This window comes from Pteropus vampyrus, unplaced genomic scaffold, assembly GCF_000151845.1.
Source record: "Pteropus vampyrus isolate Shadow unplaced genomic scaffold, Pvam_2.0 Scaffold67, whole genome shotgun sequence".
Taxonomy (NCBI): domain Eukaryota; kingdom Metazoa; phylum Chordata; class Mammalia; order Chiroptera; family Pteropodidae; genus Pteropus; species Pteropus vampyrus.
Window position 1 is genome coordinate 2,731,521 of NW_011888848.1, and position 19,336 is coordinate 2,750,856.

At 33.9% G+C, this 19,336-nt stretch overlaps 1 protein-coding gene across 1 annotated transcript in view; it reads left to right on the forward strand.

The window, feature by feature from the left end:
- The window catches only part of DKK2 (dickkopf WNT signaling pathway inhibitor 2), a 100,364-nt gene that overhangs the window by 5,993 nt on the left and 75,035 nt on the right, over window positions 1-19,336 (forward strand). The window lies entirely within an intron of this gene.

Sequence of the window (19,336 nt, forward strand, 5' to 3'; positions counted from 1 at the left end):
AAGATTCTGATTTTTTTTTTTTTTTTTTAATTAACCCCAGCCCAACTTTTGCCTACAGGAGTGTAAATATCTGCTACCTCCTCTGGATGCCAACTGACACTAAATGTAATCAAGAAAGCAGGTCATTTTTAAAATTAAATTTTCCAAAATAAAAAGATTTTGAAACGATCTACACTAAGGTTCCTTTCCTTTCACTGTGAATAATAGAGAATTGATGATCGTTGATACAAGTGGAAGGTTACCTCGTGAATAGCAAAAAAAGTATTTTAATGATAACCTAAGTATGACCATCCATCATTTTATTTTTGTGCGAGAGTAGACAGAGCAAGGGACAAGGTTACTTAAACTCACTCCAGCTGTGACTTTGACCCTACCATAGTCTTCGTTAGTACTCTCCTCCGATATAAACTCCTTTCCAGGATATTTCAAGTCTTACAGTTTTTAAAATAGAGAAAACAATGTAATAGAAGGATAACTGGTATGTTTTTTTCTAGGAAAATACTGCCACTTCCTCTTCTTTTCCCTGCACAATCATTTTAATTGAACATTGAAATAATCTGTTAAAATTATAGAGGCCTTTTATAATACTCAATGTATTTAATATTTTAGACTCAATCTCTTCTGGTGGTTCATTCTTTGGTATTGACGTAACATCAAAATGAATTACAATCTTATTTCTGTCCGTGACTCCCTGATGGCCTTTTAAAGTCATTTTACTTCATTATATCTCTAGTCATTTATACTCATCTATAAAAAGGAGATAAAGCTGCTCCTAGTTATTTATCTGATCATTGAACAGATTTAGATGATTGTATGTCTGCCTGTGCCTTTTACTGAGTCGTTTGAAAAAAAATCCAAAGCAAAACCTAATATAAAACAAAATTGTTAGTAATTAATAGATAAGCATTTGCATCGTGCAAGATTGCTTTAAGGCTATGTAGAACGATTAAATATGGAACGCAAAACAAAAATTTAGTATTATTTTTTAAGGTAAGCAAAAGTTAATTTTCTCTTCCACCTCTGTCCGCTCTTGCCAGGAACTAGTGAAGAACAACATATTTTTTTCTTACTGTTGGATTTTTTAGGACAAGTATAAACCAGTCTCCCAAACAAAGAAGTCAACTGATATAAAATATGAGAGATTTTTGATAAGAGCATCTGTCCACAAGAAGAAAAGTCACCACCGAAATATATTAAATAGTGGCTTCCCAATGGGTCATCATGCTAACAACTTTCAGCCACTGCCCACTTCTACTTCCTCCGGTTCAAACCGAAGAAGGAAGGCCACGAATAACACCAACATCTAATCAGAAGTTCTTAAGGAGAGCTTGTCCTATCAATCCTGGATTTTGTAAGGGTAAACTAAATCAGAGAAACCTTTAAGGCAGAGGGATTTGAATCGTTGTATTTTAACTCAAGCAATTTGTTTATGTAACACTAAAAACAGAATTATTATGCTAACACTTATTCCACAAATGCTGAACCTATATAACATTATATTTTTGTGATCTTAAGACTAGTTTATAGTCTAGATTTATCCATGTACTCCAGATACTAAATATAGAAATAAAATCAGCAAAACACAAAAGTAATAAAGTTTTAAAAAGTTACTTATCTCTCTTCCGTAGTCAAGTAAAAGGGATGAATGCGCATCAGAAATCCTTTTAAATATATTACAGTGTCTAATTTAATGAATTGATTCTATTTATGTATTATAATTTGGTACATAGCTTAAATTTAAATATTTTATAATTATATGACATTTTAATTGTCCCACCCTGTCTAAAGCAAACAAATAAATAAAATGAATGAATAAGTACATTAAACGGGAAAACAAATCAAAGCATCACAATTAGGGGGAGTGACTTCTTCAAGTGGTGGACCTAACTAAACATTTTCTAAAAGTTATTAGTTCTCCATATGAAGCTTTATCCTGTGGAATAAGAATGTTTTTTCTTCTGGGGACTGGAAGAAAAGAATGATCTTCAGACATATTATTTCCTTAAACTGGCTTGCAAGTAGTTATAGCACACATTACGTTTAGTAAGAGGTTCCATTTGTTATTTACTCTGTGCCAGGCACTGCTCTAAATGCTTCATTTGAATTAATTCTTTGAATTCTCTCAGAAGCCCTTTGAAGCAAGTCCTAGTATCATTCTTATTTTTATAAATAATGAGCTATTTTATTAATGCTAAAAAAAAAATTCTTCTGAGACACAGAGAGGTTATGCGATTTGTGCAAGTCACACAGCAGGAAGTAAAGAAAGCCAAAATACTTCCTGCTATATAATGTTAGAGTCTGCATACTTAACTACCAAGGCTATGTTGCCACAATTTGCTAAGATTGTTCTGGACTTAAAAGGAATATGGACCTTTATTTTATTCTTCTATCTTATATTTTCTAATGATATGAGTATAACTCTAGGTTTATTGAAAACCACAGCAAAACCCAAGCCCTCTGTTGCTGCCAACTTCACTCTGAGCAGCCAAAGGATGGCAGTCCTTGGCAGGTACAGAAGCAGGCACCAGAGTACTACGTCGTTCTTATCTCTGCCCTTGCCTCACTGCCAAGAATTCTTCACTGTCATCAGGAAAATACATACGCACACCTTTCTTTCTTCTACTTTTCCCAATATAGTGTTTCCCAAGTAGAAGGGGAAGTTATTGGATAAAACCTATTTCTCTTCTTTTCTCATAGCAACCACCACACACTCCCTGTACTCATCTCCCTGCATCTGAGTGCCACCGTGAGCCCACTGACAGCGGCAAGCTGGGGGCCTTCTCAAGGGTCTTCCTACAATGGCTTTATGTCTGTTCAGCTGGCAACCCTCACACTGTGATCAGACAGGGAAAGTTGTCTAGGTTTACAGCTTGCTATTGCTTTTGCTATTTCCTTACTTTTGACCCCTCCAAGCTGCTTTTTCATGCTGTAGCGCTACAGCACGGCAGTTTCCTGTGAACAGGCTCTACGTTCCGGCTTGCCGCTCACTATCTTAATGTTTTTGGAAAAGTGACAATTCTAGTTCTTTTTATTTTTAAATCGGTTAAATAGGTTAACAATAACAGTGGTCACCATAATAGTAATGATACTTATCTTACTGGCAAGTAGGGAGGAAGAGGAAAGTGCACGTAGTTATCATGCTGTCATCATTACTACTGCCATCCCAGAAATAAGCAAGGCCAAGTGCTTCGGCACCAAATAGAAAGTGGCTGCTTACTCTTCTCCAACAAGTTGGGCAGGGGTGACTAAACGAATGCATGTCGTGTACATGAAAGAAACAAAACAACTCAATTACACTAAGGCCAAGAATTGTAAAACAAAACAAAACAAGACAACACACACACATGCACACACACATGCTATCATGTTTCTTATACTGAATGTTAGCACTTAGAAGGATGATAAGTCAGTGTTGTCTTATAAAAAGTAAGCAAAATAGTACATAGTTGTACTTGGTGTAATTGGTGAAATTACACAGAAGCACGGGAACAACAAGCATTAAAAATATAATCATAATAAATGGAGGTTCTAACAACCACTACGATATTAGTTTTTTTAAGCACAGGACCCAAAACAATGGAAGAACACGTTAGAATATGCTGCCAACAGTTCTAATTTGATATTCTCCAAAGTAAGATAGCCTCTGCAAAGACAAGCTTCTTGACACTTTCTGCATAGTGTCTGGGGTCCAGAGAGCTTGCTGAGAATTTCGAAGGTTTACTACTCTCTTTGAGTGTCAGCTATCCTGCTAGCAGGACTCAGCAATTCAGGGCTCACTATTCCCATTTCATTCTCTTCACTTTCTTCTTCTGTTTTGAGGTTTTTATTTTTATTTATTTATTTTTTTATGATTTAAGAAATTTGGAAATATTTCAACAGTGTTAAATTGAGAGTGAAAGTCATCTCATTGAAGTATGTGATAAATTTCTTTTAGCATGTTGGAAACAAGCTGTTTGCCATTAAGTGTTTCTATCTAATAATGAACTAAAAACTTCATCTGAATGTGAGGATGAGGGAGGATATTGTCATTTAAAACCAATTGAAATGACAGCTCACATTCAAATAATAATCTTTGCTCATTCTAGCTTCACTTCATCTTCACCCTTTGAAATTTAGCTCATTTCGCATATGCAGATACTCACCTTTAGCTCACCTTTAGCTCGATTAAATTTCTGAGCCCTTTTACATGCTCAACTGTTTTGAAAGTTATTCTAGAAACAAACAAAAGCTTTTCCATATCAGAAATGAAGGCTTTTATGTCTAAATTGTCAGGAGTCAGGCAACTAAGTCTTTAGTATTTCTCATAGCTATCAAAAAGCCTGGTAAAAAATGCCCTATGTTAGACTCATGCAGACCGCAAGAATCAAGTCTGATGGCCCCAAATCTTCTCATGTTCTGGTCTGCATCATCACTCAGTGGTGATGAAAGAAAGCTTTGCAGATGCCTATCGAGACAGGTGCTTTTGTTTCTTGATCTTTACCTGTTTGATGCTTGAGATTTAAATGGCCTCCAATTTTTTCTTTATGATAGAATTGTTAAAGCAACTATGACTGATTAGAATGTACAAGTATCTATTATTTATGCTCATAAAGTGTTACAGATTATAAAATGTACATATATATTCTAAGTAATATATAATGTCTGTTTTTATAGCTTGGATTACATACTAAAGAATATTTATATTTTGCTGCTTTCTATTTTATAAATAACTATTTATTTTTAGTGTTAAAAACCTCTTTAACATTTACTTTCAACTTATCGGCTCTTAAAAGTGCTTGGATATTTAATTAATGAATAAGAAGATTCTTCAAGTGTGCTTACTCATTGTTTGTCAAGGTGAGAACTTTATAGAAAGAACCAATAGAACTGTTTATTATCTACAAATTTTAAGAACTTATATGACAGACTAAAGCGAGTATAGTCAGAGCTGGGAGATACTTTAGAAATCACCTATTTTGACTCGCTCATTTTACATGTGAGGGAACCAAATTAGGAGATGTGCCATGATCTGCCCAATGTACTATGGCTAGTCAGTGGCTGTGACAAAGAAACTTCTGCTGGGACTTGGATTATCTGACTTTTAACAGAAGCCTTTCAAATAATCAAAAGCAGTGCTTCTGTTAAATCTGTAATAACAAAGTTATGTAGAAGAATGAAATTCAGTTGATTAAAAAGCTGTGGGGATATGAATTATACGTAGAACTCTTTTTCAGCTCTAAATTTGTGTCCGTCAATATGTATTATCGAAGAACTCAAAGTCATGATGACAGCCATGTCAGATTTAAATGAAATTAATGAAAGTAACTTTGACCATATTGTCTTTGTTCACTTTTTCAGTCACGATACTTTAATGACATGATTAGCAAGAAGGTTGGGTGTAGAGAGTCTGCACGGCAGGAACACATGAAAGAAGGGAAGGAAACGATGGTGGGCCGTGGGGACACAGATTGCTGACCCTTGTCCAAGCATCATCCAGGATACAGGCCAATGGCTTTAAAACTTTTCTGACAAAGATGCACAGAAAGGAATATATTTTACGTTGTGATCCAGTACATACACAACACTCCTGGGGGGGAAAAAAAGGCTAAAAAACTCTTAAAATAGGTAATGTACCAAGATGTGAGACATGTTTTAAAAAAAATTAGTTCTGTTAGACTGTTCTGCTCTGTTCTATTCTCCTGTTCTGTCCTCTCTCTCTCTCTCTCCTCTCTCTCTCTCTCTCTCTCTCTCTGGTAGTGATTCATTGAATTGACTGATTAAAACCCATGGTTTGAAAACCACTGATCCATTAGACTACTGCCCTGGGCCTGCAGGGAACTTGGGACTTTTGTTTGGAGATCAGCAGTATTTGAGGAATCAGCCCTGGTAAGGGGAGGTAGAAAGCAGAGGCAGGCAGGTCTTTTCGGAGAGAAACATCTATCATTGTAGCCCTCTCTCGCTTTCCCTTCTGCAACTGCACGTCAGCCTCTGGCTTAGATGTGATGAGCTTCTTCATCTGGGGATGTGCTTAACCTCTGCCTCTCTTTCCACTTCCAGGAGTAAGTGTCTAATAACTACGTTGCATTACGTCGTCGTTTCAGGCATGTTTAATCTGAATCTGCGGTCCCACCTTAGTATTGTTTTTTCTGGGTGTATGCCATGCGTACCATCGTACTTTATTTTATTTCTAAGACTATGCAGTTGAAAATGGTTACAGTTTCCACATGGGACAGCAGGTGATCCTGGAACAGCATGGGATATAAAGTCAGAAATCTTGGTTACACACTTTTTTAACATGCTGGACTTTGAAGAGAAATCATCTAATACCTTTAAGCCTTAGTTTTCTCATCAGTAAAATGGTAGTCATAATAATAGTGTCTTTTTCTATCTCTGCAAAATATCAAATGTTGCTTATTTACATTAACATCATTAGAGGTCGTTTTACAAAAAAAAACAAACAAAAAACAAAACAAAGTTAAGACCTTTTCTTTCTGAATTTCTGAAGGAAATATTGAATTAGAATCCACACAAGAGTGAGTTAATCTAGTTGAATTTTATGATTCTGGAATCATAAATTCAGTTTCTGTTTTGATGGATTGCTTTTTTTTTAATAGGCAGAGAGATTACAAGTGGAAGGTTTTTTTTTTTTTTTTTTTTTTTTGCCTGTTTTGTTTTTCTGGGATTTCTTCAAAAAATTTCATACTAGTAGTTAACACTTCACATTTCTGACTAAAACTTAGTTGTTTTTTTTTTTTTAAATTCTTGTAGGCTACTAACAGCTCTCTTGCATGCTGTTAGAATATCTAGCCTACGTCAATCAAGAAGAGCCCTTTTTTATTCTGAAATGTGGCATTACTTAAATGTGGCATATATTCTTAAAACCTCTTGTAAAGGCATAATAAGGGTTTCAATAATAGAAATAAGTATATTTTTAAAGCTCTGAAACTAAACTCGAAGGTCATATTTTGGACACATTCTAGGTTACAGGGTTCAGAATGGATAAAGTTCAAGGAAACAGCAAATTGTTAAAATCAGTTTTAACAGGTGTGAAAGGAAATATGTTTTGTCAAAAACTCCTCAAACAGGAAAGTGGGTATTTTTCAAAGCTGTTGAAAATATATTAGTATATTGCTAAGGAGGCATTTCCTAGTGCACCATGTAATAAGTGATCATTCACAGTATATGTGCAGGAATCTCACCAACTATTTGTCCAAGTAGAAACGGTCTAGGCTTCCTACTTTCTATTCCTGCTCCTAAGCAATTATTTTCTAATTTACAAAATTCTACTTCATTAATATTGATCTCTTTTGCTGCTTCATTGTCATCTAATTGCTATTGCCTTGATTCAGACCATTATCATTTCTCGATGGACTATTACACTATTATAATAGTTTTGTACTTTTTCAAACGATTCTCTACACTATATCAAACACAAGCTTTCTAAAGTAAAAATCTGATCAGGCTCTTCTCCATTTTATGTCCATTTCCAGAACATGATGTCTAAACTTCTCAACATGACACGCAATGTCATCAATTCTCTTGTTTCTCTCTATTTTTATCTCTGGGGTCACACAACTGGTGAGAGGCAAAGCTGGGATGTAAAGCCAAGCAGTTTTAATTGAGCCTATATACTCAATCACTGTGCTATGATGCTGCCTCAGATAAACTGGAGGCTAGAGAAACCAGCTAGAGACATTTTGCTGGTATGTCTCCAAATTCAAATGTGATTAAATTCATCAGGTAAGTCAGTCAACTTGCTAATTGCTTGCTTACTTCTTAGGTGTATTAGATGCTATGATCACAGTAAATGAACATTTATTAGACACATATGCTATGCTGTATTCATGATATAGGTAACCAGAAAAACAAATGTAGTCTTCTTGTAGAATCCAATTGGAATTTTACTGCTGAAAGAGCTACGGAGAAATTGTCCAGTTCATGCATCTATTTCCAGTACAGTCTTGGAGCTGGCAACTGGATGAGTGTTCTTTTTTATAAATATTCCTAAGGATGAATACTTGTATTGCATCTCTTAGTTATCTAGTCATCTTAACTTTAATTACAGTAAGAGTGGGAACGTTCTGCTTTCTGCTGTAAGTGAAGCATAAATAAAACAAAGCTGGGTGTCAACCTTTGTGTAAAAACCCTTCCTCATTAACAGAAAATGTAATCTAGTTATTTCTGTCATTCTTCATGGATTATAATCTTGATGGATGGGCAAGCTGACCTGGAAGAGTAAGACTATCTCCATAAATAGTCCAGAAAAGGTCTGTTCATGCTGGACATTATGATGATATTGTAAAGAGGTGAGGTCTGCCTTTTCTTTTTCAAATGTTTTAGAAGAAATTAAGTTTTGATTTTTTTTTTTCCTTTGTAAATGCCTCACTGTTCCCTGAGGAGGTCTGCTCCTAATTTTATCACTTACAATGCACTAAAGAAACATTAATGGGAAGAGGTAGGTTTAGAAGGAATTAGAAGTATGGTAAAAAATAACAACGTTGCACTAGCAGGAGGGTAGGAGTCTGATGACTTGGGAGTGGATTGGTGGAGGGGGTATGTTAAGTGAATTGGACAAGCTCTTACTACAGATAGGGCAGAGGGGCAGAATGTATGCCGACATATATCAAAAAAAGAAATTTGATAAAGATGAGAGTTTAAAATCATGTCATAAAGTTTTTAAAACAAACACACTCTCATTATTTTTCCAAATTGGTCATTGCAGAAAACTCATTCCTTTGATATTGTCATTTAGACCTTTCTTTTGAAATTAACTTCAGAAGTAGTTTACATGTTTATTTATTTTAGGTCATAATTTTATGACCATAAACAATGTTATACATACTGATTTACACATCAGAATCAAAATACTTGTCTCTGAGTGGCTTTGTGTTGTTTCCATAAACCAAATACCCCACAGAAGGTAAAGATGTCAGAGAAATGTGTAGTTTCTGGAAACAATTTCAAAAAATTTCAAAAGGCATCCTCAGTCAGGAAATCAGCAGTATGGTTACAATAATAAACTCTTCAAGAATGATGGCTTTAAGGTGAAAGACCCTCAGTTGGATTTATAGTCTTATAATTTTTTTAAAAAAAATATAATCTTATCTTATCATGAGGTCTTCTCCATTAGAAGAACCTGGTCAAAACTTGTGTAATATGGTTACTATTTTTCAGAGAATATGATGTTCAGGAAGCAGTTAACGAGTGCAAGCCAACAGTAAGTTCCCCACCCAAAACCCACTCTTTTCCTGAACGAAGAGGCAGGAACAAATCATATCCAGTGTAATTCCCTAGAGACCAGAACTGGTGACACATTTCTTCAAGTGCCAGTTGTTAGTTAAAATGCATGTATGCACTGAGGGCAATAAAAAAATTCTTCAAAGATTATTTTTTTTTATGCAAACATCTGATTAAAATTTCAGAGAAAAAGCTAAACTACTTAACACAGTAAAAATGTTTTTGCAATTGTTCAAATTAATACAATGCTTCCAAAATGCTCATTGGAAATCTTTGTAAATTTCCTTACTTGCCTATTTGCCCTACTGTTATCTTTCCAACACTCTTCAGAAGGAAATGGCTTTTTAACAAAAAAAATCTTCTCAAAATTACATTTCTAGTGGGGTTCTGGCCACACCAGCTGCAACATGTTATAATTGAATTTTAGTTTCTGTTGGTTCTCATTGTTAAAGCACCAGTGACCAACACTCAGGTCTTATGTCACAGCTATCCCAGTGATTGATTACAAATTGGATTCAAGTGTGTGCTCTGAGTTCTCATTAGAAAACACAAGCTTTCAACACTGAAGAGCAACTATGTTTGATGACCTGGCATTTAAAAAATTAAGACCAAAAGTATAATTCTGGTTCTTAGTAAACATAAGTAAAAAAGAGTATAGCTCAGCCTCACCAGTAATTCTGTATTTTTTGTTGTTGTTGTTTTTGATTTTTGTTTTTTGTTTTTTAAATTTACTTCTGGGAGAGTCAGAGACTATCTGGGAGAGTCAGAGACTAATTGGGGAAAATGTCCTGATGGTTGAGACCAAAATGTTCTAAATTTTCAATGACTATTTAAAATACCTTAGGGAATCAAGGCAGAGTAGCCAGAGCAAGAGACAAATGAATGATTTCAAATCCATGCTATCAGATTTAAGAATTACAAACTCAATGAAGAGTCCAAAGCAATCATAATGAAATTTAACGTAAGGAGTGATATTCCGTAGCGAAGAGCCATGGAAAGGAAGAGCATAACTGATAGCTACTTAAGACTCAAACACAAAATTAAGCAGGATAAATAGATCAACCTCCAAAGCATAGTCATTGCTCATCCATGGATAAAGTACTCTGATATTATATGTGGTATCACTATACTTTTCCAGTACCTTGCTAGCAATATTCTACATCCAGCATCAGTGTGGTTGGATGCTGAGAAATACATAGTGTCTTGCTTCTAGATGATAGGGCAATTGACAGTTTTTGAGAACCTGCTTTATGTCAAGAATTTTGTGTTATCTCACTTAATCTTCTCAATACCCTATGAGTTTTTGTCATGTGCACAGCACTCAGTAAATATTTGAGGGAGGGAGTCAGGCAGGAAGGAAGATGCTAGAAAAGTGACCATATACATTATGAACAAGCTTGGCATTTAGTATCTGTGGTCCCATGATGGTTCAGCTTCAAACTCAGTTACCTGATTACAGTTTTAATGTTGAATAGTTTTGCCTTTCTGAGTTAAATGGGGAGACCACTTATGCTTTTGTTTTTTTTAATTTATGAAAGTGAATGAGATTCAGATGGCCATCAGGTCATCAGGCCATCATATAGATGGCCAACGGGTACATGAAAATATGCTCAATGTTATTAATCATCAGAGAATTGCAAATCAAAACCACAATGAGATATCACCTCACGCCTATTAGAATGACTACTATCAAAAAGTCAAGAAATAACATGTATTAATGAGAATATGGAGAAAAGGGAATCTTTGTGTACTCTTTGGTAGAAATGTAAATTGGTGCAGCCGCCTGCAGATAATGTATAAAGGTTCCTCAGAAAATGAAGAATAGAACTACCATATGATACAGCAATTCTCCTTCTGAGTATTTATCTAAAGAAAATGAGAACAAAAACTGGAAAATATATATGTTCACTGCAGCATTATTTGCAATAGCCAAGATGTGGAAACAACCTAAGTGTCCATCGATGGATGAATAGATAAAGAAGTTGTGGAATGGAATATTATTCAGCCATAAAAAAGAATGATAGCTTGCCATTTGCAACAACATGGATGGACCTTGAGGGCATTATGCTGAGTGACATAAGTCAGAGAGGGACTATATGATCTCTCTTAAATGTGCAATCTAAAAACAAACAACCATACAAATACCAAGCTTATAGATACAAAGAACAAATTGGTAGTTGCCAGAGGTGGAGGATAGAGAGTGGGAGAATAAAAATTGTATTTTAAATTAAATAAAAGTAGAGAAACATAATCTAATCACCAAGACTGAAGACTGACACAATTCTATATGCAATTAGTTTAGCAAGTATGTCTGATTATTCTTTTATGTACTTCCTTCCACATATAAGATATTTTTAATTATAAAAGATAAGCATGTTTTACTGAAGCAGGCCTTACATAAACTGAAAGAAAAATCATCAATGACATTCTGAATTGTGAATAATTTCTCAAGTCAGTCTACATTCTTGAATTAATTAAGGTTATGAGTTCTTGGTTCAAGTGAATTAACGCAAATATTTTGATCTTGGTCAAATTGTGATCTATTGAATGTGATTTATGAAACCTTTGTTATAATTATTACATTTTCAAGATGATATTGCAATTATAGGTATATTATAAAATCTAAGTTTTCTTTCCATTTTCTTACCAAGCTGAAAAAAGTGAATAAGATCATTTTCCCCATATTGGAGTTTTATTTCTTTTTATTATAATAGTTTAACAACTTTATACAACTGTTCCTGTAAACTCTAGATACATTATTGAAATTTTTGTCTTATGTCTGAAGAAGAAAACAAAATTATCATAATCTTCATGGGGATTAACTATAAATGCTCATTAAAGGGAAAAATCAATAGTATGAATATCAGATCATAACTAAAAGGCACATCACTAAATAAGGACTTAAAGATAGTTTGTGGGAAATTCAGCCCCCAAAATTGCAAAGAAATGAGTATTAGTTTATACTCCTCCAGATGCCAGTTTTAGTGCAGGGGGGAAAAAGGCAATTAATACTAATTGTTCAATAGATTCTGGATTGTACACCGTGTTTACTCTGACCAGATTTTCATTAAAACTGATGATGAGGAAGTTAAGGTGTGGGCCAAATGTCTCCTAACGTTTTAGAAGGACTAGGCAAGAGTGAGATTCCCTTGTTGGTCTGATTGTTGCAAACTCAGTGACAGGAACACAGAGCATTTTTGGAATGTGCACATGCTTAACCCCTGGAATTTTCTGAGAGTTATACTTCATCAGTCACTGGAATGAAAAGCCAAATGCCGACATGCAGGAGAACTTTGAGGCAATTCCTCTGGAGCAAGCAATATACCCCACTTGTCATCTCTTGGACATAAGCTTTTAATCCCCTCTTCCTAAAATTGTTTATTTTAAAATGTGAGAAAGGCTAAGGATGTCACAGCTGAGCTGTGAGCTTTCTCTTTAAAGAGTCCCATTCTTCAAACCCATCTTCGGCAGAGAAACTGGCATGTCATGTGCTGAGCAGATGGTGTCCTGCAGTGCTGGCCAGCCCACATGCGCAGCTGGGCTGATCTGGCACACAGGTGTCCTGATTTGGACCTTCTTGAAATTCTGACACCGCACTTTCCTCCATTGGGGAGTATGACTTGGCCGTGCTATTTTTCCAGTGACAACAGATATACTGGCCTAACAACAGCTTCAACTAAGGTGATAACATAGCCCTCTAACTCATACTTAGCTGGGACCCAGGGCATAAGATTTATTCTTAGAGTCTGGGCCAACTCTTTGGTTTTGATTTCCTCTTTTATATTATGTTTTGTCATTCAAGTCTTTTCCCTCCATCTCTCTTAATTTTGGGTACTTCTTGGAAGGGTGGGAAAGTCCCTCAAAGGAGGAAAACGGTGCCGTAATAAACAAACAAAGCTAAAAACTAAATATAAATTGGGTGGCTTTTCTAATCATTGGCAGATTTTGGGCAATCATATTTAAATGTTAAGTAATCTTCAAAGGTTTAAAAATGAGGAAAACTAGACAAATTCATTAAACTTTTCATAGTATTTGACAAAAAGTAGAAGTGAAAGATTTCAAATATGGGCAGCAAAGAAGAAATTCAGTTGCTGTTTCTTCTGAATAATCTTTTACATAATCATTTTCGGTCTCACCAAAAAATATTTTTCAGTGCAGAGCCCAGATGTTTTAAAGTTTTTATTTTTTTAAGAAAACAATACTTCGGACTTCCCCATTCCTTTCCATTTTAGTAATAGCTGCTTCTAACAACTGGTTATAATGATTATGGCTAGGTAGGAAAAACATTATTGGAATAATGAAAGAAGTAGATCGTATCACAATTTAAAGGTAGGAAAAACATTATTGGAATAATGAAAGAAGCAGATGGTATCACAATTTAAGATTGTGTTCTTGCCTTGTATCTGATTCTCTCTCTTTCACAACATAATTTTGAAAATTGTGTTTCATTTATTAAAAGCTAGTCCTCTTCTCTCAAGTGTACCCTACAAAATTGATTGGCTCCGTCTTTACCCAAGCAGGCATAATTACTCAAGTAAAGAGGGAACTAAAAGTTTATTACCCAGAAGTGGTTTTATCTTACTTACTTAGTATGTTAAGATAATCAACCATTGCCACTGATCTAAAAAGAGCAATATAATATGGAAGAGATATTCTGAAGAATTTATTCCTTAGAATGATGAATTTGATATTGATTCAGGACTACATAACAATGCAGATTATAAAATTACTTAGGGAAATAGATATACACAACAAATAACCCAGGTTTACTTAGAATAAATCATGATATACTAATCTTATTATTTCTTGAACAAAGAAACTGGTCTGGTATCAGTATGATGTTTAGTCCTCGCCATCTATGGTCATTTAATAGTCTGATGACTTTAAGTACCACTGTATGCCAGTGACTCCCGTATTTATATCTCTAGGCAAAAACTCTTGAACTTCAGAATAAGATATGCAAGTGCCAATCTAACATTTCTATTAATAGATATTTCATATTGACCATATCAAAATTTCATCTTTTTCCATTTCTAAACCTGCTGCCCCCTGGATTTCCTTATCTCATTTGATGATAAATCTGTTTTTCTAATTGCTCAGGCAAAAGCCTTGGATTCATTTATAACTTTTCTCTTCCCTCACACTCACATTCAGCTCATCAGGAAAGCTCCTTAGCCCTGTCTTCAAAACATGTTAATAGGCCAAAGCAGGCATCTCTACAAAGGCATGAGTTAATAGTAGCTCATAGAAAAAATAACTTTGGAATTTAAATCAGGTTGAACAAGATACAGACAGAGCAGAGCAGACCTTCCTGAGAAAATAACTTCATATAAATACGAGAAACATATTTATTTTATAGTCTAGGAGGTGTTTATCTATATACATTTGAACATTAAAAAAAAATTAGTATTCTGGGACCAAATTCAATCATCAAGTCTCCTATTGCCAGGGCAAGAAAAATTACTTAAGTGTCATATCCTATAAAAACAAAAACACTTTGTAAATGCTGTTCTTTGTTAGTAAGACTGGATTCCTCAGCCATTTTTCTTTAGTGCCTAAACAACATCGAAACCCACATATTAGCTTATTAGCTGTGTTTTCTCAATATCTTCCAAATGTTTTTTTAAAAGTTTTTCTCTATGTTATGGTATACATATAACTAGCAGTAGATGCTAAGTGGATAAGAAGAATGATTTTTTAGATTGGTTAAGATGTTTTCTAAGTCTTATACTGAGATATGACAGCTCCTCCCAGACTCAGACGTTCAAGTAACTTTGCTCTAATTTGGCTCTTTGGAAAGGCAAGCCTTATTTACTTTGAGAGTTAAGAAAAATGCTGTCACACAAGAAGTGACATGATATTGTTATCATACCATTTATCAAAATTCCAATTTTTATCATGAGTATTAAATTTTTCTCCTATAATGTTACTCATATTACCAATATTATTTATCTGTCACCCTGGTACACAGACATATAAGGAAAATTGTTTTTATTTAAGCAATTAAAAGTATCTTCTTTTGCCTAAATTTCAGATTATTATTTAATTCCATTTACAAGATATAGTATTTGTGTCTCAAGAGAGATGAAAAATGCAAAGCTATATTAATTGACACTGCGGTATTTGACAAATAACCTGTGAAACAGAGTAGAGAGCCTAGATATAGATTGAGACATAGGTCTTTAACAGAAGGGGAACTATTTAAAAACTCATGATGGAAAAATTGAGTATCCATCTAGAAGAAACTGATATTATAATACTACGTTACTACATACAAAAAATCAATTCCAAATGTATCAGTACTTTTAATTAAAGAGAAAAAATTTAAAATGTTGGGAAAAAAATATAGTAAATATCATTCAAGCCTTGGGTAAGAAAGGAATTTTTAAGCAAGGCATTAGCCAAAAGAAAAAAAATGATAAATTTGATTATACTAAAAGTAAGAATGCTGGCCTGCTCAAATGAGCCCATAAGGGAAGTAGAAAGCAGGCTATTGACTGGAAGATGCATGAGCACATGTAACCACCTCAAATTTTGTATAACTATAGATTATTACCCAGAATATTTAACAAATTTCTATAAATCAACAAAGAATTAAAAAGGAGGTAATTCAATAAAAATGGGGAAAACATATGAACACACGTTTGACAGAAGAATAATAAAATGGCCAGTAAATATTTGCATAGAGTCTTAAACTTATTCATAATGACAAGAAGGCAAATTAAGATATTGACCTTTCATTTCATGCACAGTGGATGATCAAAAATTAAGAACTTGATAATACCATTGTGTGTGAGAATATGTAGAACTTTAATACATTGCTCATGGGAGTGTAATCACTTACAACCACTGGGAAATATCTTGTAATTCTTAACATTAATATATTCTATGACCTAGTAGTTCTGCTCCTAAGAATATAATCCAGAGAAATGTTTGTTCATGTGTGCCAGAAGATATGTATTAAAAGAGCCATAACTGCATTGTTTGTTTTATCAAAAAACATTTCATTGACAAGAAAATTCACATACAAATTATAGTAAATTAATATCATGGAGGTTATGTAGCAATGACAATAAATGAACTATAGCTGGAAGTGTGCATGAATGAAGCTTTGAAATATAATGGTTAATGACAGAGAGGGGAAAATATATATATAAATAATATTGAGGATAATGTTAATTTTGGAGGGAGTCAGGGGGGTTGGCTTATAGAAGAAAGTTGTTGATATGTAGTAGTTCATAGGTTGGATGGTAAATTCACAGTTGTGTTTGAAAACTTGCAAATATTGAAACAGTTTGCATGTATCAAATATATTTGAAGATTTTTTAAAATAAAAAAATAAAAGATAGGTTTGGGAATTTTTATATAACTTAGGGATCTTAGGGATAGATATCTGTAGATGACAGTCAAGAAGTCGAGAGATATAAATATCTCTGAGCACATCTTCTGAAAAGTGTTATCACTTTCAAAGTAATTTTTAGAGGTCATATGTTGACAACAGTATTAGGGAAATATGTAGAAGTAGGACTCACCTTAGAGAATATAGTTAAAGCTTTTATGAGTTTCTTCCCCAAACAACAATGAATCCCTTTCCCACGCTCACACATCCCACCTTCTGGCATGTTCTCCTGACATATGAACCTGGATATTCCTCTGCTTTCTCACTATCTCTGAAAATTTCATGGTTTTAGATATTTTCTACCTAACCTGGCATCTACAGATTTTTTTTTCTTTAAGAAATGCATTCGTGGCTTTAATAAACAATTGCAAAACATGACTTTTTCTTATTGCTATAACTTACAAAAATGATGAAATTACTTATAATGAATAAGAATAATAAATTTTAAGATCTTAACACTGAAACTGACATAAATACTAGATAAAATTTATTTTAATCACATTTACAAAAATAGTTACTGAATTGTTCTACCGGGAATGTTATTAAACCTATTTGTTCTTTGGGTACCTTGCTTGTAAAGTAGGTGATCATTCTTAAGTTGTACTAAAACAGGTTGAAAGTTTTCTAAAACTTAATCTGTGTTTAAACTTACCCTTCATCAATAGTTTACATGGGATATGAGATCTTTCAGCAAGTTAGCTTTGTATACATTTTGCATCATGGAGAGAGTGGTTAAAATGACTATTTTTTAAAATTTAAATGATAAGTTGCATCTAGTTAGCAAACTTTCTGTTCTAAAGATGATAAGAGTAGGTGCTATAACTCTTCTAAGAGCAAAATAGAAAATTGCTTTTTTAAATTTATTGACATAAAAAAGTTGCCTTATGCCATCGGTTTTCACTGGGCTCTTGGGTATGTTTAGGACACTTTCAAGAAGTCTAAAAGGTCAAAAGTCTTTTCACAATAACACTAAGACGTTATTTACCTTTTTTCACTGAGTTGACATTTGTTATTGATGGCACAAAACAGTAATGAGTAAACTTACTGGTGCCTTAGCACAAATCAAGGTAGTGGCACCAAACTACACTTAGTCACTATTGGATTCTTCTCCAACACACTCATTATAACATCTCACACACACACACACACACACACACACACACACACACACACACACACACACACATACAAATAGGCCACTTTTTTTAAAGAATGCCTTGATTAAGCAGTAAAAGTTAATTAATTTTATTATATCTTGACCCTTGAGTATCTTTTAAGTATTCTCTGTGATTAAATAGGAAGTATGCCATAAAGCACTTTTCCTGCATATAATAATATGACTGCAATACTTGTGTTGGAAGTTGAGCTAGCTACTTTTTTCCAGGAACATCTTTTTTTACCTGAAAGAATGACTGAAAAACAAGCTGTGGTTATTCAGACTTAGCAAGTATTTAGCAAGTATTTTCTCAAAAATGAATCAAGTAAACCTCTTACTTCAAAGAAAATAATTCATGATATTCATTGCCATGATAAGATTTGAGCTTTTGAGATCTGTATAACTCTGAACCAACATTTTCTAATTAATCAATGAATGATGTGCAAGATTATAATGCATAGTAGACCAAAAGATTTTAATGTAACAGAGTATGAAAAATTCACTGATATGGTTTCAGATTCCATGTTGCAACTAACCTTTAAGAAACTACCATTTGTCAAGTTTTGGTATAGTAATCAAAGGAAAATATTCACAATTATATGAAAAAGCTACTAAAATACTCCTCCCATTTCAAACTACATGTCTATGTGAAACAGATTTTCTTTATCTGATTCAACCAAAATAACATATCACAAGAAATTAAATGCAGAAGTAGATAAGAGAATCCAGCTGTCTCTAAGTCAGACATTAAAGGGATTTTCAAAAATGTAAAATAATGCCATATTTCCTACTACAATTTCTCTTGTTTAGTTATTTTTCAACATCAAATGGGATTATTGCTATTTTTTTAAATGCACTAACAAATATTACTTTTTAAAAAAGTTTTAACTTCTTATATGGTCATTATGGATAGATACAACAATTGTAAACAAAAGCTTTAGGGGGCCATCAATTGTTTTAAGACTCTCTTTGGGTACTTCCACTCTAAACCTTGAGAACAACTTTCTTTCGCACATTCTTGATCTCTCTTCCACTGCTTAGGAGCCAAATAAATAGAAAAGTTTGGGGGAATTTCAGAACTTAACAGGAGGAGTAGGAAGGCAACATGATCCATTTGTTTTAGTTTAATGTTCTAGTTTCTGAGACTTAATGTTTCTTACCAAGGTTGACCTTTATATTTTTCTCTTAACCAATATTTACTGAGAACTCTGCAGGATAAGTGTTCTCCTAGAACTGGGAACACAGAGAAAACACTAACACCCCTGTCCTCTCTTAGAAAGGATGTTCAAATGAAATATTGGATTTAGCTTAAATTAATTACAGCAAAAGGTTGTGTGCAAGCACTGAAGTGTACTCAGTAAATTATTTCAATTTAGAAAATAAGAATAAAAGTATTATCTTTATTGCCTACCCACTTTATTAGCTGTCTTAATAAAGTGTTAACCTATAATTTTAAAGGAAATCATTGGACATTTTAAAGTTTTAAATTGATGAGTCTTTACACAAGAATCATGGCTAGAGCCTAACTCAAAGCACACACTGTGAGTCTAAATATCTTTACTCCT